General features: G+C 37.2%; 1 protein-coding gene and 1 pseudogene across 1 annotated transcript in view; one reads left to right on the plus strand and one right to left on the minus strand.

Moving 5' to 3' along the window:
- Window positions 1-26,826, plus strand: part of LOC138145014 (uncharacterized) — a 449,608-nt gene that overhangs the window by 404,187 nt on the left and 18,595 nt on the right. The window lies entirely within an intron of this gene.
- LOC138145013 (ferritin heavy chain-like) lies at window positions 15,955-16,540 on the minus strand (annotated as a pseudogene).

Genomic DNA, 26,826 nt, shown 5'->3' on the forward strand with positions numbered 1-26,826 from the left:
TTCCTTTAACAAAGCAGATCCAAGAACCTGTGGTGGCAGCAAACCCTGAGGACGCGTGGGGTGCTTGCTGCTACAAGCATCTAGTTGACTTAAACATTATTTACTTAACAATTATATACCTTAAGCTGTTGTCCTACCAGATGACATGTATATCATAACATGTGCCTGTAGTTAGTAACTGAGAAAAATAATGGTAAACTGTGGGAATTTCAGACACTCCACTAGGGACAAAAAGAAGCAGTGGGCTGAAAGAGCTGTTTTCAGAGTCAAAAAGCCCTAGTCAAGTCTTGCCTTTGACGCAGATCAGCTGTGTGATAACCAGGCAAATCACTCACCCTATCTGTCCCCCAGGCAACTCCAAGACTCTGAGCTGCAGAGAAGAGACCAATCTTCACCAGTAGAGGAGGCTTTATTATGGCAGTTCTTTATGCCAGTGGAATCACAGGGTCAGAGTTTACCCTGTTCCACACCAGGCACACAGATTAAGGTTTACTTTATTAAGTAGCCTCTCCTAATGCTCAAATCCCACAGAACAGGAAGAATCCTATTCCATAGGGGGGGGAAATTTCTTTAAAAAAGAAATAAACCCAAGCAAAATTCTTAAAAAAAAACAGATAAAACATTTATCATAACACTTCAATGGATCTGTGATCTCTTCAAAGTGGGTATTCTCTCCAATAGATGGTGCTGAATGTTATCCATGTTGATGGCATTCATTAGATGCCTCTGATCCTATGTAACTCTTCCCCATGTATTCTGAAATATCTTTCACTGAATACCCTCCCAGCTTTTTGGGGTCTTTCCTCTGATCTCTTAACATTGTCGAAGTATCAGGAAAACTAGGTGGAACAATGGGTAGTGTTGGGTTCGGGATCAGGAACACCCAAGTTCAAATCTAGTCCCAGACCCTGGGCAGGTTACTTAATATCTCTGAACCTCAATTTCCTCATCTGAAAAATGGGGATAATGATAGCACCTGCTTCCTGGAGTTTTGAGGATTAAAAAAAATTAGATAATATTTGTATAGTACTTTGCAAATGTCATCATCATCATCACTATTATCATAGTATGTAAGCTCACTATATGAGTAGTCTCTACCCACCCTCTTTTTTGCCACCTTTATCTGTGTTATTATAATTTGCAAGAGAAACAATTATATTTTAGTTTCTCAAGGCCTTAACAGAAAATTTTCTCTCTAATTATATATATATGTGTGTGTGTGTGTGTGTGTGTACCATATTAAATATATAATTAAATGCACAAAAAATATACAAAATAAAATATATTTATCCACATATACATATATTTAATTATATATAATTATATAGCTATATAAAATTTATAAAATATAAATTTATTTATACATATATAGGCGTATTTATAAGTACATTAGCTATATATCTATATAGTTATTTTTGATGCATTTATATATGAATACTATGTAATTATGTGTACTGATATACGTATGCTTACACACATAATTATTCTGATATTAAGTAGTAATAACCTATTAGTATACTGCTTCTTTGTATCCCTTTTCAGACACTACAAGTGTCTGAAATCTCCAGTTTACCATTCTTTTCCTGAGATATGGATATATAATAAAACAGGATTAAGTGACTTGCCTAGGGTCACACAGCTAGTAAATATCTGAGGCTGGAGTTGAACTCGGGTCTTCCTGACTCCAGGCCCACCAATCTATCCACTATACCACTTAGCTGCCCCCAAAGGGGAAAAACTGACAGTAACAAATCTGTGTTGAACTAAATTACATGTGCACATTTGAAAAAACATATCTAATACTCTAGCATGGTATTTCAGAAGCCTAATTCTTTTTTACCTCTGGTGTTCTACATGATACAAATAGATCCATGTGAAAATAGACTCTAATGATACTTTCCCTCTAAAATATGAAATAACATATAAAACACATGACATTTGGATGTATTTTTAGTATAAAGACGGGTTTATTGTCCTATATTTTACTCTAAAAATTTCTGTCTCCTTTTTCCCAGGTGTATCTCATATTTTAGGCCCCCTACGCAAGTGTTGCATTGGTTTTGTCAATAGATTTCATACCCATGTGTATTCTGGGGCCAGAATGATCTGGGAAAATGCTTCCCTAGGAATTCACGTCCAACAAAATAATGAAGCTCTAGACTCAGCAGGAGCTGGGAAGCTGTCCTGACTCCCTAGCCTTCTTGGTTTCTCTTCCCTGCTCTCCAGTCCTTACTGGTGTCAGTCCAGCGTTATAGGGTCCAACAGTAAGCGAGCAGATCCAGTCAGTCTTAGGGAGTCCCCAGCTGCCTCTAAGCATTTTGACGCTCCTTTGTGTCCTATATTTAAATAGGGAAAGCACCAGACATAGGCAGCAAGCATGTACTGAGCATATATTATGTTCCAGGAATTGTGTGAAGTGCTGGGGATTCAAAGGCAAAGTAAAAATTAGTCTCCGCCCTCAAGGAGCTTATAGACAGGGGAGACAAGTTATGCATATATACAAATAGTGACAAGGTGACATTGGGAAGAAGGTTCTGATGACTGGAGAGTTCAGGAAAGGTGACAATCTTTAAATCAGAGATGCCTAACCCTTTTCTGGCATAGGCACTTTTTTTGGCCATCTGGTAAGCCTATGCGCCCCTTTTTACAATAATATTTTTAAACGCATAAAATAAAATCCACAGGACTACAAAGGAAATCAATTATAATGAAATGCACTTCTCAGTATATTAAAAATCCCAAATTCATAGATGCCTTAAAACATTTTCCATAAGGCTCCCACACATAGAGGGAATAAGAGGATCCATTCAATAGAATATGGATTTTTTTTCCAGCAAAAATGATTGTTACCATTTTTACCTTCGCATTCATAATGTTTAGCACAGAACTTGGCACATTGAAAGTACTCATTGAATGCTTGTTGCATAAGAGTATCTGTCTCTGTGGGAGAATGTGTTGTGTATGTAACCACAGACATTAACACTTTCCAATAGGGTTTCCAGACTTGGAGAGAAGAAGAATGCATAGGGGATAAGAGAGAGGATGAAATTGCCTGATTTGGATTGTGGCCAAAACACTTTTGGAGTACTGTTGGGCTCTTAACCCAAGTGTGGTAGTGAAGTGGTCATGGTCTTCATGTGAATGAGAATGCTAATCTATTCACAGATTCCTGAGGGGGACTGTGGACCACAGGTTAAAAAACACAGCAATGGTGATTTATAGAGAAATATAATTTGGGAGAATGATAACCTGAGAAGAGATTGAATAATGATGAATTATATGAACAGAGCTTAATAATAATAATAATGAAGTAATCATAGTAGGAAGAGGAGGAGGAGGAAGAGTAATAGTAGTAGTAGGAATAGCAGTAGTAGTAGCAGCAGCAGCAGTAGTAGTAGTAGTAGTCATCTCAGATCTAAGAGGTGTGGCTGTGACTATGCTAGATTAAATTCATCACCATGTCTATAGAAGAGAGGCATGTCCACTTCAGGTACTGGGATATAAGAGTGAAGAAAAGATGCTATTATTGCTTCCGGCAATGCAAAACTCAAGGTCAGCGGAGATGCACATCTTGTCAGCTTCAGTACTAACTCCCACTTTCTCTAGAAGCCAAGGAGATAATCAGCTGCTTAAATTAAATAGGAAAAAGAACCTCATCCATTCTTCCCATCTAACTCCTGTTGGGCTATAAAGTTTATGCAGATAATATCAAGAGTAGAATCGTCTGTTTTCCTCCTACATCTATTCAGTTCAATTTGACAACTCCCTCTATACCTCTAGGATCAAATATTAAAAACAAATCAGTTTGACCTTCAAAGTCCTTCATAACCTTATTTCCTCCTACCTTTGCAGTCTTCTTATACCTTACTCCACCTCCTATGTGATTCAGTGACACTGTTCTCCTTGCTGCTCCTTATACAGGACACTCCATTTCTGCACTCCAGGCATTTTTACTGACAGTCTCCTCTGCCTAGAATGTTCTCTCTCCTCATCTCTATCTCCTGGTCTCCTTCAAGTTCTTGCTATCTATGTGTGTGTGTTTGTGTGTGTGTGTATACACACATATGCATATTCAAAATACACATACTATTTTATATATATACACGAACATATAGATACTATTTATACATAAAAACATATTCCATGTATGTGTGTACATGTATATATATATATATGTATTTATATATATAATAGTGTGTTTTTGTGCTCTTAGTACTTAGCACATAGATGGTGCTTAATTAATGCTTGTGAACTGACTGACAGCTCTTACACCTCTTTTTGTACCTTATCATTAGAGATATGTTATAGTCTACTTGTACCTACCATGTATTTTTCTTTTGCACTATGAATCACCAACAACTTTGATTACTCAAATATTGTGGTGTAAATTAAATCTTTACTAGGATCAAAATAATTTCTTTTGTATTACTTTTTAATACACTGATATGTCCCTGGTATAGTATCTAAGACAGAGTCAAGAGTTCTAATGTTAGAAGGACCTAAGGAATACCTGTTTTCAATATGTACCTGGAGAACTAGAAACATTGCTTAATTTATTTCATGTTTATTTGTTTTGTTTTTAATTTATGGGATAAAACAAACATTTCCATAAGATAGTGTGTTAAAAAATGTGATTACACATGAAACTGCAAATCTGTCATGTACAACTTGCTATTCCTTTTAAATACATAATTCCTTTAGATATCTCTTCAGTGTCTTCTTTTAACTTGTGTATGTTAAAATATTTTTGAAACATTAACAGAACACTTATTTGGTTTCTTAAATACTTCCCTAACTTGTAGAATTTTTATAGATGTCAGATCATAAGATTAATATCAACAGTTTATAAACAAGAAAATGGGAGTCCAGAGAAGTTAAATCATTAACCAAGGTCACATAGATACCATGTTTCCCCAATAATAAGACACTGTCTTATTATTTTTTTGGACAGAAAAACACCAGAGGGCTTATTTTCAGGGGAGGGCTTATTTTAATGAACATTGACAGCAATTTTAATAAACAGGTAAATGTGAACAAAAAATGTACCTTTATTCAATAATGAATTCAATAAAGAACAGGATGACGCACTCACTGCTGCAGCTCTGATTGGATGCAGCTCGGAGCGTGGCGTGCGTTTCACCCGGGGGGGGACGGGATGGTGCATACAGAGGGTACTGTAATGTAGCATGTAGCGCAGGGGATCACCTTCACTACAGTAGCAATCTCAATAGGGCTTATTTTCGGGAGAGGGCTTATTTTAGAGGAATCTTACACAGTAAGGGGAGGGCTTATTTTCGGGATAGGTCTTATTATCAGGGAAACACGATAGCAAAGTAGGGATTCAAGTCCAGGTCCTCTGATTCCATATTCTTTGTACACACCATATGTATATACTCTCATTGTTTATCCTTAAAACATCCTGCAGAAAAGCTGGAGAGTCTGATTCTGTATGTGGTCCCTCCAATGATATAAATTATACTCCTTATATACTCTTTGATCCAATGCAATTCTTCTCCACGTTCCCCAATAGCTCTTTTGCAATGGGCCCACTTAATGAGCTGGAGACTTCTTTATAGTTCACATAGGCAATAGTGAAATAGACTGCCCATATGTTATCCCTATTCTTGCTACATAACCGGTCCATTTCCATTTCCAGTGAGATTGTTTATACCACTTTTTGCATTCAAGTTACCATTGATGATCTATGATAGTCTACTTTCACTCACCATATATTTTTCCATTGCCCTTTGATTCTCTGGCAATTTTGCATCTTCAGGGATTTTCCTATTCTCTGACGTAACCATGTAACATTACCGGAAGAATCTTGTTGTTAAAAATATTTTTAGTTTGTTTTAGAGAAAAGCTCAAGATGAGTCAGAAAGATAAGCCATTTCCCAAAAGTGATCTAACCATCTCTCTTCTTCGTATTCTCTTCCAGACCTATCTCCTTATCTATCCAGAATATGTCCATTCCAAACTACCTGAAGAGCTACTAATATTACTACACTCCATAATTTCTTAATCTCCTTCTTGGTTATGTGTGTTAAATATCTTAAAAATAGCTGGGCATTTTAAAATTGGTGCATGCCTGTAATACCAGTTATGGTATGAGAGTAGAATATGGGGGCCTTGGGCTGCTTGATCTTGAAGTCTGAGCTGTAGTAGGTTATGCTACTTGTGTGTCTCTACTAATTTTAGCATCAGTAAGGTGAGACATGCCACCAGGTTGACTAAATATGGGTAAACTGGTCCAGGGTAGAAATGGAGTGGGTCAAAATTCCTATGCCAATTAGTAGTGGGACTAGGTTTGTTAGTGACTTATGCTGGTAGCCTGGGAAGATGGGGAAACCTAATCTTATAAAAATCTTAAAATATATGCCTCATTACATAATGTATAACATACATATTTATGTCTATCTCTGTGTATATATGTATGCTGTACACATGTGTTATACACATACATATGTTACATTGAACCAACTTAAATTGAGATACAAGACAAGAGGGTTAAGAGACCTCCCTAATTTGACATGACTAGTCAATAGCATGATCAGTTTAGAACCCAGGGCTATAGCTCCTAACACATTATTTTACTATTATTTTGTTGATAATGTTTTGATTTCATGCTAGGTTTTTGCCTTCATGATTCATTCTGTAGAATATAAATTCTTTTTCTGGCCATGATCGCTACCATTTTTACCTTTGCATTCATAGTGCTTAGCACAGAACTTGGCACATTGAAAATACTCGTTGAAGACTTGTTGCATAAAAGTATCTATCTCTGTGAGAGAATGTGTTGTGTATGTAACCACAGACATTAACATTTTCCAATAGGGCTTCCAAACATGGAAGGAAGAAGAATGCAGAGGGGATAAGAATGTAGAGGGAGGATGTAATTGCCTAATTTGGATTGTGGCCAAAATACTTTTGGAGTACTGCTGGGCTCTTAACCTAAGTGCAATAGTGAAGTGGTCATGGCCTTCATGCAATTGAATATGCTAAGCCCTGATGTCTCTCTAGGAATACAGGAGCAGAGGAGTAAGGAGGAGCTGTGTACATACTTAACTTTAACTTGTCAAATATACCTGGGTAGCTTCAGTAATGGGAAGAATGTAAAGGAGATGGGGTGGTTGGGAGGGGATTGGGGCTTGACATCTAGCAAAGGTTTTGCCCAGTCAGCAAAACATTCCTTTCTCCATGTCTAAATAATTATAAATAAAACAAAAAGTCAGAATAGCTTCTAGTTAATATTTAATGCCCAGTGCTCTGGCAGGAATGCACATTCCAAAGATTTCCCAAACGACTATGCTTATACTATTATAAACCCAGCAGGTCCTGCTTTTCTTTGCTGTTAGAATACCTCAAGGGCTATTAGTTTAGCAACTTGAGAACTTTTCAAATGGTAATAAAGGTCATGGCCCAAGATGCCCTGTTCTTGTGAGCTCCAATGAAAGACATGTTATCATAAATCAACACCAACCTGTGATGTCACTGTCACTTGGAAGGTGAATGGGTCTTATCACACCTTTTCATAGCATTGCAAGCTGGGTTGCTGTATGTTTTTAGAGATTTATCCCTGATAAAATAGGAAGACAGGTACCAGGCAAGGGTAAATGATTAGAAATGTGGAAAATATGACTCAATCAGGCATAAGAGGATTGATTTGGAAGTGATTCTCTGACTGATCCTTTCTGTGGTTGCAACAATCAATCCTTAAAATATTGTTAAGAATTTAAGTCAGTAACAGGAATTTGGGTCCAAATTCACAGAATGTGAGAATAACAAAAATGCCCTCAATGATTGTAGGTGTGGGTGTTTATATTTGCAATGCTACTACTGAATCTCTTTGCAAGAAATTGCTATGGATTATTCTCACAGTTGACTTTGCTAAGGGCTATAACATCTAGTAATGGTTGATTGTTACTCAAGTCACCAACGTTTCTATGTTTCCTTATCCAAACAACAACAATAACCCCAAAAAAACCCACCACCAAAAACTGGGGACCATGATATCTGCCTTAGCTAGTCGAACATTATGAAGCTCAAATATGTCATTATTTGTAGATGCACTTTGGAAGGAGAATAAAGGAGCTCTGAAAGTGCCAGTCATTATATATTACACAAAAGCATCAGTAGCTAGAAGCACAAAATTAAAAAAAAAGAAAAAAAAAGAAATGAGAGATAACCTAATGAATTGATCTCTGAAATAAGCTGCTTGAATAAGCTGCTTAGTAAATGTACATACATCAGTGTCTCCTCAACAGTCGTGAGCAAGTGGACACCATCAACTGCCAATGATCCAAATCGTTTAGAGAAATACTGACATGTTTCTACTAACAACAAGGAGCTGCAGCAATTGTTTGCACAAACAGTCATTGTCTCAAATATGATTTTGCTGCTGCTGAGACTCCCTTGTCATAACTATCCAAATGACAGACACAAGCTCTACACCCCCCCTCCCTTTTTTGGTTGTAATCTCCATATTTGACGCATGAAAGAAGACTTAATTCCTGTTTGAATAAACAACATAATAAGGTTATTGAGATTAGAGACCATTACTATATAAAATTATGTCTAAGTGGCAGATATAATTAACATTGGATTGTAATTACACTAATTACAAGTCACATTAAGACACTCCAGTAATGACAAAGTGAGAACCCTATAATTGAATGGAATAAGTAGGGAAACATGCTGCTCACACTAATTACCTAAATGAGCTAATATGTCTTCAGAGTGACAGTCATGCTCCATGTTATTACGCAGACAAGACAGTTCAATGAGTTTTTTTTTATTTTATATATATACATATTTTTTTTCTAATTTCCTTTCTTCATTCTCTCCAGGACCTATTTCAAGTCATCATCATTTAAAATTTCTCTCTGAAGAAAAAATAAGAACCGTGGTTAGAACTTTGTCTAATATTGCTAAAGGTTGCCAGGGTGGGGGAGAGGTAGAAATATCTAACTTTCCTAAGTCAGATTCTGATTTTGACATGTTCAGCATGTGTTAAAAGGGAAATTGTGCTTTCAGTGACTTCCCTAGCCTGGCTAATCCGCTCTGATTTTTCTTTCTCTCTGGTCTTGCTTTTCCAACTTCCTAAATGGTATAACTCAAAGCTCACTGTGCAGTTTATAGCATCCAGGGTAGTGGATTTCGTTGGCTGTGGAGTAACAAATATGGCTTACAGCAGCCCGGCTCCAGTGGGGCCCTAGAGAGTGCTAAAACCTGAATTATTCAAGGCAATTAGTATGAGCATTGCGCTGGAACTCAGATTTCAGTCTTGGCTGTTAAATGAGAATATAAGCTAATAGCACAATATGAATTCATGGTATTGTGAAAACTGTTTTGCTATCTGTCCCTCCCACTCCCACCCCCTTTTCTATTCACTTCACCTTTCCTTTATGTACCTCAAGCTGTCTGGGGATACTGTTTGAGAGGGCATGGGAAATAAAAGGAAAATGGTGTAGCCATTCAAAATCTTTCTTCCATAGGAAGGCATAGAAAACATCAACAAAAGGAATATCAATATATGGGAAAAGCTGCTGATCCTATGTTGGGGATTAACAGTGCTAAGTACTACACCCCACCCACCCCTGCCACAGGAAGACTTTAAATACACTGTTCAGAATAAATGGAGGGATAAGAGAGAGAGGGAGAGAGAGAGAGAGAGAGAGAGAGAGAGAGAGAGAGAGAGAGAGAGAGAGAGAGAGAGAGAGACAGACAGAGAGAGAGAGAGAGAGAGAGAGAGAGAGAGAGAGAGAGAGAGATTAACATACACAGTCAGAGATATAGAGAGAAACAGAGACAGACATAGAGACAGAGATATTCTTGAGGTCTAGTGCTACATAATTTTTTTCTGTTACATTAAAGGAGACAGCACCTTTATTCTTCCTTCCCCCAAACAGGGAGTTGTGTCTCTAGGAAACCAGGTTCGTGTATTTTAAGCACAAGGCAGTAACCCAAATACAGGAAGTTCATTGGTAAATAGGCCCAAATGCTGAAATGAAGGTGATGATTTGGGAGTCTCTGTTTAAATTTACCATTTAACCTTGAAATAATTATCCTATTCCTTGGAAAAGCTTTATGGTACTAGTCTTGTGATTGTTCTAATCAATCATATTTTAGCTTGGCATGTAATGTTTTCTTTGGGGGTTATCATCTATTAATTCTGTAGTTGTACAAAGTTGTATAATTATATATTAGGAGTGTACATAAGAGAGTTGTTGATTGAAAAAAATGGTGATGGAAGCCAACCTTCTCTTGATAACATCATAAATCTGAGACAGATAGAAGTTGGCATTGGTGATCTAAGATAAGGACATTCAATGGGCAGAGAAAATTCCCAACCTTTATTATCAATAGTACCATACACTCATTGATGACCTTGAGGGAGTCAAGGATATAGAATTTAATGGATGGAAGAGATATAAAAGTTCAATTGGTTTGTCCCTACTTAAAGCACAAATGTTCTCTATTACATCCTTGGTTTTCATCTTCTACTTGAAGATTTCCACTGGCAGGAAGTTTACTATTTCTCAAAGCAACCCATTTTTGGATAGCTCTAACTTTCAGGAAGTATTTCCTCCTATTGAGCTGAAATCTAACTCTTTGCAATGTCTCCCCACGGTTCCTAATGTTGCCACTGGGGCTCAAGCAAGACAAATGTCATCACTCCTCTACATAAGTCCTTCAAATGCTGGAAGGAAATAATGCTATCTGTTTTTAAACCTTTTCTTCTCTAAACTAAACATTCAGAGCTCCTTCAGATGATCCTCATGTAGCATGTTTTCTAGTGCTCTCACTCTCCTGGTTATCTTTTATGGATATATTCTAGGTTATTGGTGTCTTTTCTAGATATGGCAACCAGAACTGGATATGCAACTATTGATATGTTTTACCCAGAGTTCCATATATCTGTCCTTCATTTTCAACACTACTTTATGTTTTTTTCTTAATACAACCTAAAATCAATCACATTAGCTTTTTTAAGCTAGGTAGGTGGTGCCATGGATAGAATACTGGGCCTCCAGTCAGAAAGACCTCACTTCACATCTGATCTTAGATACTTAATATCTGTATGACCCTGGACCAGTCAGAAAACTTCCATTTGCCTCATTGTTTTAAACTGCCAAATGGAGATAACAGGATTTATCTTTATTTTTTCCCTTTCTAACATTCTCTTTTAAAAATTAGTTTATTTTTAGTTTTCAGCATTCACTTCCATAAAATTTTGAATTAAAAAATTTTCCCCCTCCCTCCGCTCCAACATCCCCAAGATGGCATGCAATCTGATTTTAAATATATTTTTACTTTAGTTATGTTGTAAAGATGAATTAGAACTAATGGGAGGAACTACAAGAAATAAGAAACAGAACAAAACAACAACAAAAGGTAGAGTAAATAATATGCTTCCATCTTCTTTCAGACTCCAAAGTTCCTTGGATAACTATATCCTCATGCTATCATTTTCCATCATGACTCTTTTGGAGTTCTCCTTGATCTTTACATTGCTGAGAAGAGTTAAGTCTATCAAAGTTAGTCATCTGCACAATGTGACTAACAGGGTTGTTCTGAGGATCAAATGAGATAACGTCTGTAAAGTACTTAGCACAGTGCCTGTCATGTAGTAGGTGCTGTATAAATGCTGATTCTCATCCTTTCCATGTCCTTTCCTCTCCCTACTATGATGTAGCACTGATTTATATGAAACCTGGAATCCACTTAACCTGCCTCAGACTTTTATTGATTGTGTGACCATGTGAGATGACTTAGGTCTGTTATTCAGTTAACTTTTGGGAAGTCAACAATTTATTTAAATAGCTTAGTTACCTTAAGTACATGCCAAATATTTTTATTTTTATTTTGCCTTCAAATTTAATATAAAGAGTTGTTCTGTGCCCTAGTAAATTAATGGTTTGGCTATACACAGGCATAGGATTCCTACTTTGTCAACCAGTCATTTATTTTTTGTTAAAATACAATTAATTTCATTTTTTTCACTCTGTTCTTGAAGAAAGTATTTGTCATATTTAGACCTAAGGTTTCTATGAAGTCTAGACAAAATTTTCATTCTTATTTTCCAAGTTGTTTCAATTTATTTCCTTTTCTTGTTTCTCTTTATTTTCCAACTTTTTCTTTATTCTCCCCTAAATTTTTTTACCTCAAAATCATTATTAAAAGTATATGTTGATTTCATTTGAAGATCCTTATTGAATTCTGCAAATATTTTATCTGTCTTCTCATTCTTTGCAACACATGCTGGTGTTGGGAAATATAGTTTACTTGGAAAGTCATGATCAATGAAGTATAAGATCATGCTTTTCAGTTTTCTATGCCATATCACTCAAATCAACAAGTATTTTTAAGCTATATCTACTTATCTAGGTCTATTTCTAATATCTATTTATGAAATTGTGCTGTATGAAATACATTTTGCTTACAGAGAAGATATGAAAGAGGAGAAAACTGTGGAGTTAAAAAGTTTTATTTGGTGGATAGTAAGGAGTACTTGATGCAGCTAGGTCGCACAGTGGATAGAGCTGGACTTGTAATCAGAAGAACCTGAGTTCAAATCTGGCCACAGACATTTACTAGCTGCATCACCATAGGCAAGTCATGTAACCCATGTTTGCCTAAGTTTCCTCATCTGTAAAATGAGCTGGAAAAGGAAACAGCAAACCACTCCACTATCTTTGCCTAAAGAACCCAAACAGGGTCATGAAGAGTTGGACACGACTGAAACAATTGAAAAACAACTACAGCAAAGGAGTCCTCAGCCATACTGGGAGGTTTACTGTGGGATAACAAGTGAATCATCTTTGTAAAAGTGTCTACAACCACCAAAATGGCATTGTATCCCTGGGACAGTGTTAGTTATTTGATGAAATCTAGTATTACCACCACTAAGGAAGCCTTCTGGATATCCCTCTGTGCCCTTAGCCTAAGCACACATTTTACAAGACATACCAGTAGACATCAAATTGAAGATTTGAGTACCAAATATCTTAGAAAACCACACACACATGCATATACAAGTATACTGTAATAGTAATGGAATATAAAGATCCCCCTGTATTGGCTTGGTTTTTGGTGTTAAAACCCAGAGCTTGTGAATCCCACTTGTGGGATGGACTTATTGACTTGAAAAGATAGGGCTGGACTGGGAGGAGCTGGTGACGTAAATTTGGAGAGACACGAGAGGAAGAAGAATGTTTTGGAAGCAGCACCTTTGGAGGCAGAGAGAGACTGAGAGGATTGCTGAGGGCCACTTTGAATTGCCCAAGACTTTGAGAGCTGTCACCCAGAGCTGACAAGGACTGAGGAGACATGGCTGTTATGCTGGTACTTTGTCTGTCTGTTTTGATGTTGTTTTGCCAGATTTGTCCACTGGTGAAAGACAGTCCTGTTGTTGCAGAAGTTTTGCAACCTTGCTGTTGGTTCAGAGCTCTTGAGACTGTTCTGCAGACAGAGAGTGAATTCTGTCCACTGGTGAAGGACAGTGCTGTTCTTGCAGAAGTGTTGGAAACTTGCTGTTGGTTCAGAAGCCTGGAAGAAGGATTCTCTTGTTGTATGTTTACAGAAATCCTGGAAGAGGGTTTTGCTAATGTTTTCAGGGGTCCTAGGACTGTTCTGCAGACAGAGAATGAATTAATGAAGAGTCTGGCAATGTATCTTGTGGCCTTGCTAAGCTTTGTCTCCCCAGGAACAAAGATTGCTGAGAACTTGCCTAGTGTCAAGATGAAGAAAAGACCTCCATTTGGGTATTAAGTGCTGTGCTTAAGCTTCTTGTAACTGTGGGGTAGATTCAATTGTGATCCAGGGGTGGGGAACTTTTGACCTTTTTGTGCTCTGTGATTGAACAAATGAATGTACTTTACTTATGATTGGAAACTAATCTCCATTTGAGAACAGGGCCTTTGTGATGGACTAAATGAATGTACAGCCTAGGGGTGGAGTAGTATTTAGAAGAGGGACTTTGTAATTGATTAAATGAATGTATTGTCCTGGGGTGGGGTAGTACTTGATTAAATCAGGCAGTACTTGGAGATTATTGAATCACACATAGTAAATGGTATTTTGAATGATGTCATATTTTGATCTTCTCTGTTCTTAATTTTTCACTGAATAAAATGGAGAGCGCCTATGCTGGTATTTTGAACCTTGGGAAGTTGCCTTTGCTTGGCATTACATTACATATACCTATGTACATTCATATAAATGTATATGTTTATGAACACACATACATACATACACACATACATACATAAACATCTATCTCTATTCTTCATGGATCATCTGGTGGGAGAAGTTTACTCAGGATCAAGGAATGGAGGATGTGTGTGACCTGTAAGAGTTTAGTCACTTTGGGGATGGTGATTACATTTGTTTCCATGATGTCCTGGTCATGTGGTACCAGGTATACCAAGAAAGGGACTAAGGGGAACCATTTGGGGAAACAATTTTTCAGGTCATTTACTATATCTAAATTCTAATTCTGGTATCTCCTATAAATATGTTGGCAGAGTTGTGAGAGGTGCTATGGAGGTGGAAAACCATGATAGTAGGATGCAAAAAAAAGAGAGAGAAATATCTACCAGTCTGTTGTAAAGGTTGGCATTCCTCCAACCTCCACCTTCCATGGAGCCATATAGATGCCTCATCAGCTTCTTATAGCCCCCAGAACTCTATTTCCTCTTTTTCTTAAATGAGTAAATTTTCTATTGGGCAAGTAACTTGTGCCAATGTAGGCATAGCTTGGAGCAGTAGTATCCTGGGAAGGAAGGTAGGGATGGAGCAAAATAAACTGGGCCTTGAAATATTTGAAGGCATAATGCTTAGCAAGATTGTTGAGATTTTGTACAAAGTAAATAGTGTTTTCGTTCACATTAATTGTGCCAATCCAATCTTAGATTCCTTGCTCCTCTGTATTTGGACAAAGTGGTATAACCTGAAGACTCATCACCATCTGCCTACTTCTCTCTCTATCTCTCTGTCTCTCTGTCTCTCTTTCTCTCTCTCTCTTTTTCTCTTTCTGTCTGTCTGTCTGTTTCTCACTGCTAGATTTCATTACAGATATGCTTCATCTCAAGGAGAGGCCTTCCTTTTGGTGATATTAAACACTGTTCCTAACTTCTCCTCTACTGGACCTCTAAACACAGCCAAGGCTGCCCACTGGCTCCTGAAGGACATTTTTCAGTGGTTCAATTTGATATTCATTGGTCCTTCCCATTGCTCCATCAAGTTTGATATTAAGGGTAGGGATTAATAGTCCTGCATTGTGAAACCATTCAGATATATGTGATTACACTTTTCCTTTTAATAAATAGCACCAGGGCTCAAGTGGGAAAAGTGAAGGTCTTTTGGGTCATTTCTAAGAACTCTTACAGAACCAATGTCTCTGATTTATTCTTCTAGGCAGAAACAGGACTACATCAATCCCACAACTAAATGGTCTATATGGTGAGTCTACCATGGAAGAACTTTGCCTTAAAGTCTGGCCTGGGGATATGCCTGGATGCAGCAAATATCTTCTCTATATAATGCATTCAGATTAATGATGACTTTAAGTACCATGTAAGAGCTAAATCATGCTAAAGTATGAACTACTGAGAACAAATGAGAGTGGGTTATATTTATGTTGAGTCTCACAAAGTATTTCCTGTTCAAATTCACAGGGACAAAGCCTCATTGGTCACTGCTCTATCTCAGAGTGGGTCTTTGGAATGCCCTCCTCATATATGTATAGAGGCATGCTATGGTCAGACCTGATCTTTATGAAGATCACTTTTGCAGCCATTTTTTTTTTCATCAGTACCAAGTCACTTTATTGGGATGTAAATGGTGGTAGTTTTTTTGGTACAGATTATGAAAAGGTCAGATAACCAAAATATGCATGCACTGAAAGACAGTAGGAGTGGCGCCCACAGTTCCCAGGTGTGGGGGGAGCTGTCTCCAAGGTTGTGCTTGTCAAAAAGATATTCTGTCATGCCAGAATCTGGGGTCCCCATCTTGCGCAGGTTGGTTACGTGATCACCCAGCTGTTTGTTGGACTTGACCTGTTAGTCCAGGTAGTGGGTTTCGATGAACTCACATAAGTGGGGGTCATTCTTGTCAGTTGCCAGCTTGTGCAATTCCAGTAACGACTGATTGACATTTTTTTCCAAGCGCAGAGCACAGTCCATTGCGTTCAGCCCGCTCTCCCAGGCGTCGCGGTCGGGTTTTTTGATGTCCTGCAGGAAGATGCGGCCGCCGCGCTGGTTCTGCAGCTTCATCAGCTTCTCGGCATGCTCACGCTCCTCATGCGACTGGCGCAGGAAGTACTTGGAAGTTCTTGAGCACCACATCGTCGCGGTCGAAGTAGTAGCACATGGACAGGTAGACATAGGAGGCGTAAAGCTCCAGGTGGATCTGCCGGTTGATGGCGGCCTCCGGGTCCTGGTGGTAGTTCTGCCTCACCTGAGAGGGGGACAGGGTGGTCATGGCGGAGGCGGCGGCTGGGGCGGCTGAGCGGGCGGCTGCTGCTTGACGGTAGAACGGAAGTGTTGGTTAGTGGAGGTGAAGGTGGCGAAGGGCGGCTCCGGCCGGGAATCGAGCAGCGGGTTCCGTTCAAGCATTGTTGAAGCAGGAAACCGCAGCGACTCCCCTTCCCCGCGCTTCTGGCCTTTTGCAGCCATTTTCAAGATGAACTGGAATGGAGAGAGAATTGGAGGGAGACTAATTTGCAGGCTATCGTGATAGTCCAGAAGTGAGATGATGAAGGTAAGCACCAGGTTGGCTGCTGTGTTATTGAGGAGGAGATGTATACCAGATATGTTACAAAGACAGGAGTAGTACATACTGGATAAAGACCCAACAAAGGAGACTGAAAAGGAGCCATCAGATATGTTAGAGCATCATTAGAGAGTAGCTTCCTGAAAACCAGTACAAAAGATACAGTTTATTGGAGATCTTAGGCTCTCGGTGGTCCATTGCAGGATACTGTACCAAACTCATAACTATGATCCCAACATTCCTTTTGTGCAATCTCTACCTTTTTTCTATAAGGAAATACAGGATTATGATCTTAGAGGCTAAAGCTGTTTTCTCTGATGGCCAAAAAAATAATTAACAGATCTTTTCCATGTATGATTTGTTATCCGTCTTCCAGTCTCATTCATCCTAAGATGCCCTAAGAATGACTTTGCTTAGTTAGGCATCTCACGAAGCTAAGTCTGTGTCATTTCTTCTACTCTTATCTCATTTTTATTAACATTAGTTTATTTAAATGGGTCAGGTTGGAGTTTTTAATGGTGTGGCACATCTTTTTAAAAAGATAATTTTTCTAGCTCTGTACTAATTTTATCATTGCTCTAGCAAGCATCATGACTATCAAGATAGCTGATTTAGGACTAGTTCCCACATCAGTTGCAAGTTATTTTCTATCTGTCAAAACAGAATCAATTTCATTTTTTATATCATTTGTTATTTGCCAGGTCTAGAACCATCCAATTCTTTTCTCAAAGAAAATACTTATGATTTATAGGAGTGAGGCTTTTGTATGATATATATTGCCTTGGGCTCTTTCATTCCATTTATGAGATCCATATTTTCTGATATTTTTGGCCAACCCCACATATTATCATCTTTCCATTGAATTTGTGGGACTTAGGTTCTTAGTAGAATTCTCTAGCTCTTCAGCTATAGTTCTAAAGTGGATTGGTGCATAAGCTACAGTAATGTTCATAGTGGTCTTTTTTCAAACATTCATCTTAAACAATACAAAATGAGATGATAACATAATCCATGAAATTAGTAATTTTTCTGGATGCCTTTGTATAGCTGAAGAAAAAGTGTCCTGTCAATTTCTTTATTTCTCTCTCCAAAAACAGCAATAGTTATTATTTTTTACTTAGCAGTATCCTTATTTCTTCTAGTTTTGTTTATAGTGAGAATGTTGAAATTATTAAGATTCAATTTTAATAGAAGTATGCCCATTCATTAAACAGGATCTCAAATTTAAAAATCTAATAGCTAAGGTAAAGTTTATAGATTATCTAAAAATGGAGTGATTCCCAGCACCCTTGGGAAAAATCGTGGTACTATTATACTAGAATGATGGAGAAGATTGCACAAGGCTGAGGAACATCTTGTATTTTTTTATTGTTCATTTCACAATTTGCCATGGCCAAATAATTCTGTGCTGAGTGTCCAGCCTATAGATGATTAGACTCCCTGTACTTAGCCAGGCTAAATGCAAAGAAATTCTAGGAGAAAGAGAAGACTAATAATTAGGCAGATCAGGAAAGGAACCATGTGGGAGGAGTAACTGAGTCAAAACTTGATGGAAGGGAAGCATTCTAAAAGGCCCCTGGAGAGACAGATGTTTTAGGTACGGAAAAAGTCTTTATAGTCATAAGAGTGAGAGATGGAACTTCATGTAAAGGAGACAGGAAATAAACTAATTTATCTAGAATTCTAGATTATGGAATGTGTGATGGGCTAGAATGTGAAATAAGTCTAAAAACATAGTATAGAGGCAGACTGTGAAAAACAGTTAAATGTCAGAAAAAATTGTAGTTTATCTTATAGGAATAGAGAAGCAAGGAAAAACAAACCAAAGCATAAATCAAAGGTACAAAAGAAGAGATTCAGGTCAGTGCAGGAAGTATTGGATCTAGTGACAGAATATAAAGAATGGCTGCAAATTGACTGAATGTTATCTTTGGACCTTTAGCTCCTTATGGTAATATGTGACTTTTGGCATTGTCATCTGCACCTTACAAACCAGGCCACTGATCTACCACTTTATCTCTTAACCAATGCCAGATTGTTTTTACATTTAGCACTTTGTAATACAGTTGGAATTCAATACTGCTAGTTCCCTTTATTCATATTTTTTTCATTCATTCCCTTGATATTCTTGACCTTTCATTCTTTAAGATTAATTTTGTCATCATTTTTTCTAGGTGTAAAATAATTTTTTGACAGCTTGATTAGTGTGACACTAAATAGGTAAATTAACTTAGGTAGAATTGTTATTTTTATTATATTGTCTCTACCTAACCATGAACAATTTATATTTCTTCAATTATTTACATATATTTTTATTTGTGTGAAGAGTGTTTTGTAATTTTGTCCATGTTCTTGAGTTTGTCTTGGCAGGTAGCCTTTCAAATATTTTGTATTGTCTGTAGTTATTTTAAATGGAATCTTTCTTTTTGTCTCTGCCTGATGGGTTTTGTTGGTGGTTTATAGAAATGCTGTTGTTTTATGTGGGTTCATTTTATATCTTGCAACTTTGTTAAAATTATTCATTGTTTCAGCTAGCTTTTTAGTTGATTCTTTAGGGGTTTTGAAGTATACCATCATTGCATCTACAAAGAATAATTGTTTTCTTTCCACATTTCCTACTGTTATTCTATTCTTTTCCTTATCTTATTACTATTGCATTTCTAACATAATATTTAACAATCGTGGTAATAATGGATATCCTTGCTTCACCCCTTATCTTAATGGGAAGATTTCATGTTTATCCCCATTTACAGATAATATTTATTTATTTTTATTTTAGATACTAATCATTTAAAGAAAGATGGCATTTCTTATGTTTTCTAGTGTTTTTAATAGGAATGGATATTATATTTTGTCAAAAGTTGTTTCTGTACCTGTTGATATAATTAGTATGGTTTTATTGTTTTTAGTATTGATATGGTCAATTATTCTTACAGTTTTCCTAATATTAAAATGGCCCTCCTACATTCCTGATATAAATGCTACTTGGCAGAGTATATTTGTATGTATATAAATATATATTTGTGATATATTGCTGTAATTTCCTTGCTGATATTTTATTTTTTGCATCACTATTCATTAGGAAAATTAGTTTATATTTTTCTTTCTCCTTTTTTTTTTGCTTTCCCTGGGTTAGGAATCAAAACGTATATGTATGTGTTTTGTGTTTTGTGTGTGTGTGTGTGTGTGTGTGTGTGTAATAAAAGGAATTTGGTAGGACTTTTTCTTCACCTATTTTTCCCCAATTTATCTAGTATTGATATACACTAGTATCTACTAATTGTTCTTTAAAGTTTTGGTAGAATTCACTTGTGAATCCATCTAGTCCTGGGGATTTTTTTCTTAGGGGGATCATTGATGGCCTGTTCAGTTTCTTTTGTTAAAATGGGATTATTTAAGCATGCTATTTCCTTTTCAATTAATCTGGGTAATTTGTACTTCTGAAAACATTCAACCCTTTCTCTTAGATTGTTATATTTATTGGCATATAATTTGGCAAAATAACTGTTAACAAATAATTACTTTAATTTCATTTTCATTTTTTTGATCTTGATCATTTTATTTTCTTCTTTATTTTAAATAAAATTAATAAATGATTTTTTCATAAGCCCAGCTAGTTTTATTTATTACCTCAATGAACTTTCAACTTTTAATTTTATTTTAATTGTTCTTTTGATTTTCAAGATTTTCATTTTGGTGTTAAATTAGGGATTTTTACTTTTCTCTTTTTCTAGTTTCTTTTTAAAAACTGCATTCCCAATTCATTTATCAGCCCTTTCTCTTTTTTATTAGTATATACATTTAGAGATGTAAAATTCCCCCTAAGTATTTATTTAGCTGTATAACACAAATTTTGTTATGTTGTTTCATTATTGGTGCTCTGTTTACTGACATTATTGATTATTTCTATAATTTATTCTCTAACTCACTTGTTCTTTAGGATTAGATTATTTAGTTTATAATTAATTTTTTTTTTCTATGCTTCTCTGGACCTTTCTTGAATTTAATATTTATTGCATTATTGTCTGAGAAGGGCAAATTTAATATTTCCGCTTTTCTTCAGAAGGTTTTTATGAACTAGCACATGATCAGGTTTTATACATGTGTACATGTATGTAGATGACATATACAACTGAGAAAAAGATGTATTCTTTTTTTACTCCTATTCAGTTTCATTCAGAGTTTTATTTTACCTAACTTTTCTTACATTCTATTTATGTCCTTAATTTCATTCCTACTTATTTTATGATTATATTTATTTAACTCTGAGAGGAGAGAGTTGTGGTCCTCCCAATTAGTATAGTTTTACTGCCCATTTCCTCCTGTAAATCATTTAAGAAATTCGGTGTTATACCATTTATATGTTTAGCATTAGTTTTTCTTCATTGTTTATGTACCTTTTAACAAGATGCAGTTTCTCTGCTTATCTTTTTTAATTAGGTCTACTTCTGCTTTTGCTTTGAAACCATCATTGCTACCACTGCATTTTATTTTTTTAATCAAATGCTTTAGTAACTTCTAGTTTACATCATTCATTTCTGCAAGATTTTGAGTTACAAATTTTCTCCCCATTTTTCCCCTACCCACCACCCCAAAATAGCGATCCCACTGGATATCCCCTCCTACAATCTGCTCTCTCCTATATCTTCTCCCATACTCCCTCCTACTTTCCAGTAGGGCATGGTGGGTCTCTATGCCCCAGTGCCTGTATATCTTATTTCCCAGTTATATGTAAAATAATACTGATAATAGTATATATATTGAACATTTGATTTTAAAACTTTGAATTCCAGATTCATTCCCTTCCTACCTTGTCAACCACCCTTACTGGGTAGATAAGCAATTCATATAGGTGTAGCTATGCAAAACATTTCCATAGTAGATATATTGTAAAAGACTGACTATATTTCCCTCCTTCCTATCCCACCTCCCACTTGTTCTATTCTCTACTTTGATCCTGTCCCTTTTCAAAAGTGAAACTCTCCCAGCCTGCCCTCCCTTCCATCATCCCCCCCTTATCCCCTTCCCCCTACTGTCTTGTAGGGTGAGATACCCTACTTAGTGTGTATGTCCTTCCCTCCCTAAGCCAAATTGGATGAGAATAAGGTTGACCCATTTCCTTTTGCCTTCCTGTTCTTCACCTCCATTGTAACCATTTTCCCTTGCCTCTTCTATATGAGATAGTTTACACCAATCTTTCTCTCACCATCTCCTCTCATATTCCTCTCTCACCTCTTAATTTCACTTTTTAAGTATCATCCCTTCCCATTAAACTAGTCCTGTGCCCTCTATCTACGTATATTGTATACATATATACACACATTCACATATGTATTAATATGCCCATATACCCTCCTATATAGACATATATAATTTTTTATCAGTCAATAAACATTTTGTTAAATACCTCTATATTTTTAGGCACTGTGTTAAGTGTTGGTGTCCCAGCCCTCAAGGAGTTCACAATCTAAGGGAGGAGAAAACAAACAAATAAATGAATAAACTCACTCATTTTTTGTTCTTCATTTATTTGCTTCTATAAAGGGTCCTCTAATAAATATATATTATATACATTTAATACATGATATACATATTTTATTCTTTATATACATATATAATTTGTCTATATGTATATATTCATATCAATATATGAAATTATTTGCATCTATAGATAGACAGACAGAAACATGTATCTAGTACTTAGAAAAAACATGAGGGTGAAGGACATGACGATTCTGGAATGAGTGGAATGACTGGTGTATTTCTAGTTGGGAGAAAAAGGATGGAAGAAAACAGAAGCATTGATCGATCACAGGATCATTCTTCTTTTCTTGCTCGACAAGGTGCCTAGTCAACGTCCTTCTAATGCTTCTCTTGCTTCTTGTATCTGAAGGTCAAATTTTCTATTGAACTCTGTTTTTTTCAGCAAGAATGCTTGAAAGTCCTCTGTTCCACTGAATGACCATATTTTCCCCTGAAACATGATACTCAGTTTTGCTGGGGAGGTGACTCTTGGTTTTAATCCCAGCTGCTTTGCCCTCCAGAATATCATATTCTAAGCCCTTCAATCCCTTAGTGTAGAAGCTGCCAGATCCTGGGTTATCCTGATTGTGTTTCCACAATATTCAAATTGTTTCTTCCTGGCTGCTTGTAATATTCTCTCCTTAATCTGGGAATTCCGGAACTTGGCTATAATATTCCTAGGAGTTTTCTTTTTGGGATCTTTTTCAGGAGGTGATCAGTGGATTCTTTCAACCTCTGTTTTGCCCTCTGGTACTAAAACATCAGGGCAGTTTTCTTTGAGAACTTCCTGGAGGATGATTTCTAGGTTCTTACTTTGGTCATGGCTTTCAGGCAGTCCAGTACTTTTTAAATTATCTCTCCTGGATCTATTTTCCAGGTCAGTGGTTTTTTCCAGTGAGATATTTCACATTTCCTTCTATTTTTTCATTTGTTTGGATCTGTTTAATAGTATCTTGATTTCTCATAAAGTCACTAGCTTCCATTTGCTCCAATCTAGTTCTGAAGGAATGATTCTCATCAGTGAGCTTTTGAGATTCTTTTTCCATCTGGCAAATTCGGCTTTTTAAGGTATTCTTCTCCTCATTGCTTTTTTGAGCCTCTTTTGCCATTTGAGTTAGTCTATTTTTTAAGGTATTATTTTCTTCAGTCAGATTGTTGACTCTCATTTAATAATTTTCTTACATCATTCTCATTTCTTTTCCCAATTTTTCCTTCACTTCTCTAATTTGGTTTTCAAAATCCTTTTTAAGGTCCTCTATGGCCTGTAACTAGCTCGTATTTTTTTTGGAAGTTTTTGGTGCAGGAGTTCTGACTTCACTGTCTTCCTCCTGCTTTGATCCTTTTTGTCCCCAAAATAGGATTGTAAAGTTGGGTTGCTCAGCTTGGTTTTCTTCCTTTGCCTGCTCATGTTGCCACTCAATCACTTGACTTTTGGTCTTTTGGCCATAGTAGGACTCTTCCACCATACAGGGGAGCTTCATCCCAAATGCTGGGGTTTTCTCAGCTGCCAAAGGTATTGGTGTCCTCTCTGAAGCCTTCATTAACTCTGGCAAGCTTGTCACACACCCCAGAACCTCCACCCCAGACAGTGATCCAGATCCAAGCAGGTTAAAGCTAGAGTGATTACCCCTCTGAATGGTCACTTGGTTTCCCTACAATCTGCAGGCCAGGAGCTGTAGCTGCCATGTGGCAGTGGCTGCACAGCTGCAGTGCCTCAGCGGCTTCTTCTTTCAGGGGATAATGGCTGACAGCACTCCCAAACTACAAGATCCCAAATTCCATACTGCACTGACCTCTCACTTTGTCCTTAGCATCTATGGGTTGATAATTCTGGAAACTGCCATAGCCGCTGGTGACCTGAAGTCCCTCCAGCCCGAGGCTCCTCAGGCCAGTCCCGAGGCTAAAACCTCCTGTGCAAGAGGGTCTGGGCTCAGATTCCAGAATGTTGTGCTGGTCACTTCCTGCTGGCCTGCTGGGCTGTCCTCAGTGGGAGGTTAGCTTCTCTGTGTCATTTTGTGGGTTCTTTAGCTCCAAAATTTGTTCAGAGTCACCTTTTACATGAATTGGAGGTGGTGGGAGTTGGAGTCCTGTGGAAGTCCTGTTTCTGTTTTGCCATCTTGACTCTGCCCCCCTCTGCATTTTAATTTTTTTTCCTTTAGCTGAAGTATAATAGATTCTGTGCCAACTCCATATTTCAACTCTTTGTATGTCTTTCTCTTCTGAGTGTGTTTCTCATAACAATCTATTGTTGTATTCTGGTTTCTAATCTATTTTGTTATCTGTTTCTGTTTTATGGATGAGTTCATTCCATTCACATTCACAGTTATGATTAGTAATTCTGTAGTCCCTTCTAACCTATTTTTTTCTGTTTATTCTTCTTTCTTTTGCATTATTTTTACTCTGTTTTTCCTCAAAAGTCCCTTTTGCTTTTGCCCACTCACTCCCTTAGTGTTCCCTCCCTCTTATTATGCCCCTCCTTTCTCTTAGGCTCTTTCCATCCTACTCTTCTGTTGGGCAAGATAGATTTCTGTACCCAACTCATTGTGTGTATATGTTTTTCACTCTTTGAGCCTGTACAGAAAGAATGAGGTTCAAGAGTTTCCTTCTCTTGCCCCCCTCCCTATTCCTTCCTATACTGTAAATACTCTTTCTTGAACACATCTTTTATGTGGGCTATTATCTGGATGAAATAAAAAACAAAAACAAGAAAAACTCCTCAAAATTTTGAATGATACACATGTTCTCAAATTCCCCAAGGTTTTTTTTTTTTGTCTCATCATGTATGTGATTATTTTCCTTCCTTTCACAGTATTTTTTTTTAGAAATGCTTGAATCTTTCCCTTTGTTTATATTTCTCCTGTTGCTTTATCTGTTTGTGTTCAAAGTACTTGAGATTTCTTTTTTTCCAGAAATCTTTTGTTCTTTCTGTATATCTGCATCCTCCTCCCATTATTTTCCTTGTTGTATGCCTGTGAAACCTGGACAGTCTGCCAGCACCATTCCCAGAAACTGAATTGCTTCCATTTGAATTGCCTTAGAAAGATTCTGAAGATTACCTGGCAGGATAAGATACCAGAAACTGAGGTCCTTTCTTGAACTAAACTGCCAAGCATTCAAACTCTGTTTCAGATGAGAGCTCAACTCTAACAGGCTGGTGATGTTGTTTGATTGCAAAAAGTACACTTGCCAAAAGACTATTTTATGGAGAACTAACACAGGGCAAGTGCCCACATGGTATTCAGAAGAAGTGATACAAGGACACTTTCAAGGTCTCTCTTAAGAAGTTTGGAATTGATTCTGTAACATGGGAGACCCTGGCACAGGACCACTCAACATAGTATGCCCACATCAGAGAAGGTGCTGTGTTCTATGAGCAAAGTAGAATTGAAGTAGCTCAAAAGAAACGTGAGATGCACAAATTTAGAGAATCAACCCCAAATGTTCACATGAGCTATTTGTGCCTAAACTGTGACAGAACATTCCAAGCCCATGTTGGTCTGATCAGCCACACTCAGACACGCTACAATTTGATTCTAGAATAGTGATGTCATTGTGGTCCTTTTCAAGAACGAAGGAGAACAACAAACCAACCAATATCTTTACCCACCTCCCGTTATTGTCCTTGTTACCTACTTTCTGACTTCCCCATCTCTGATCCTGTTTTCCTTGAGGGCTGAATCTCAACATTTCTAAGCTTCTTAGCACACTGGGCAATTCACAGTTCACCAGTCTATGTCTCTCTCCTAAATAACTTTGAGTGGGCAGATGTGGCTCCATGTGGGTGCTGTGCTCTTTTTCTCAGGTTTGGAGGAATGCTACATAGGCCCACACATGACATAGTGTCCTGTTCTCATGACCTGTCCCACTCCCTTTGCTCCTTATCTCTTTGACTTGACAAAAGCAGTAAAGAGCTTTGTACCACTGGTGTTCCTGAGTTGTAGCCACTGTTAGGCTTTTGCTCCTCAGGGGTTGCAGCAAAGCTGGCTGTCAGGACCATAACAGCTTCTGTAGCCTGGAGCCAGGGTCTCTTTAGCACTGGGAATAGAGATGGTACAACAGGATACAGGGTTGGGTTTTGAAGTAAGACTGTCACTATTGGTGGGCAAGTTTTCTGAGTATAGCAGGATTTGTTTTCTGATTGTCTATGTTATAGCATCTTAGAATGTTTCCTTAACGTAGGATTTTGAATTTAAAGCTAGAATAGAAGATAGAGGCCATTTAGTTAAAGCTTTTCATTTTATAGATTAGACACTATAATTTAGAGAGGTTATATAACTTGCCTAGATTCATATAGTCATTATCAGAGGCAGGATTCACTGTGCCACTTAACTGCTTTATTAGTTAAAATGAAGTTATGTTACTGATAGTGACAAAGTCCTTGAAGCTTTACAAATACACATACATAAACACATACACACATACCTGTGCATGTGTGTATGTTTGTATGTACCCTAGTCTTGAATTCAGAAATGATATTTCTATCTCAGTTCTTCTATTTCCTTTCTGTGTAGTTTTGTGTTAGATAATTAA

This window comes from Petaurus breviceps, unplaced genomic scaffold (genome assembly GCF_028583685.1).
Source record: "Petaurus breviceps papuanus isolate PSGF00001 unplaced genomic scaffold, PetGlider_PUasm1.0 90723, whole genome shotgun sequence".
Lineage (NCBI taxonomy): Eukaryota > Metazoa > Chordata > Mammalia > Diprotodontia > Petauridae > Petaurus > Petaurus breviceps.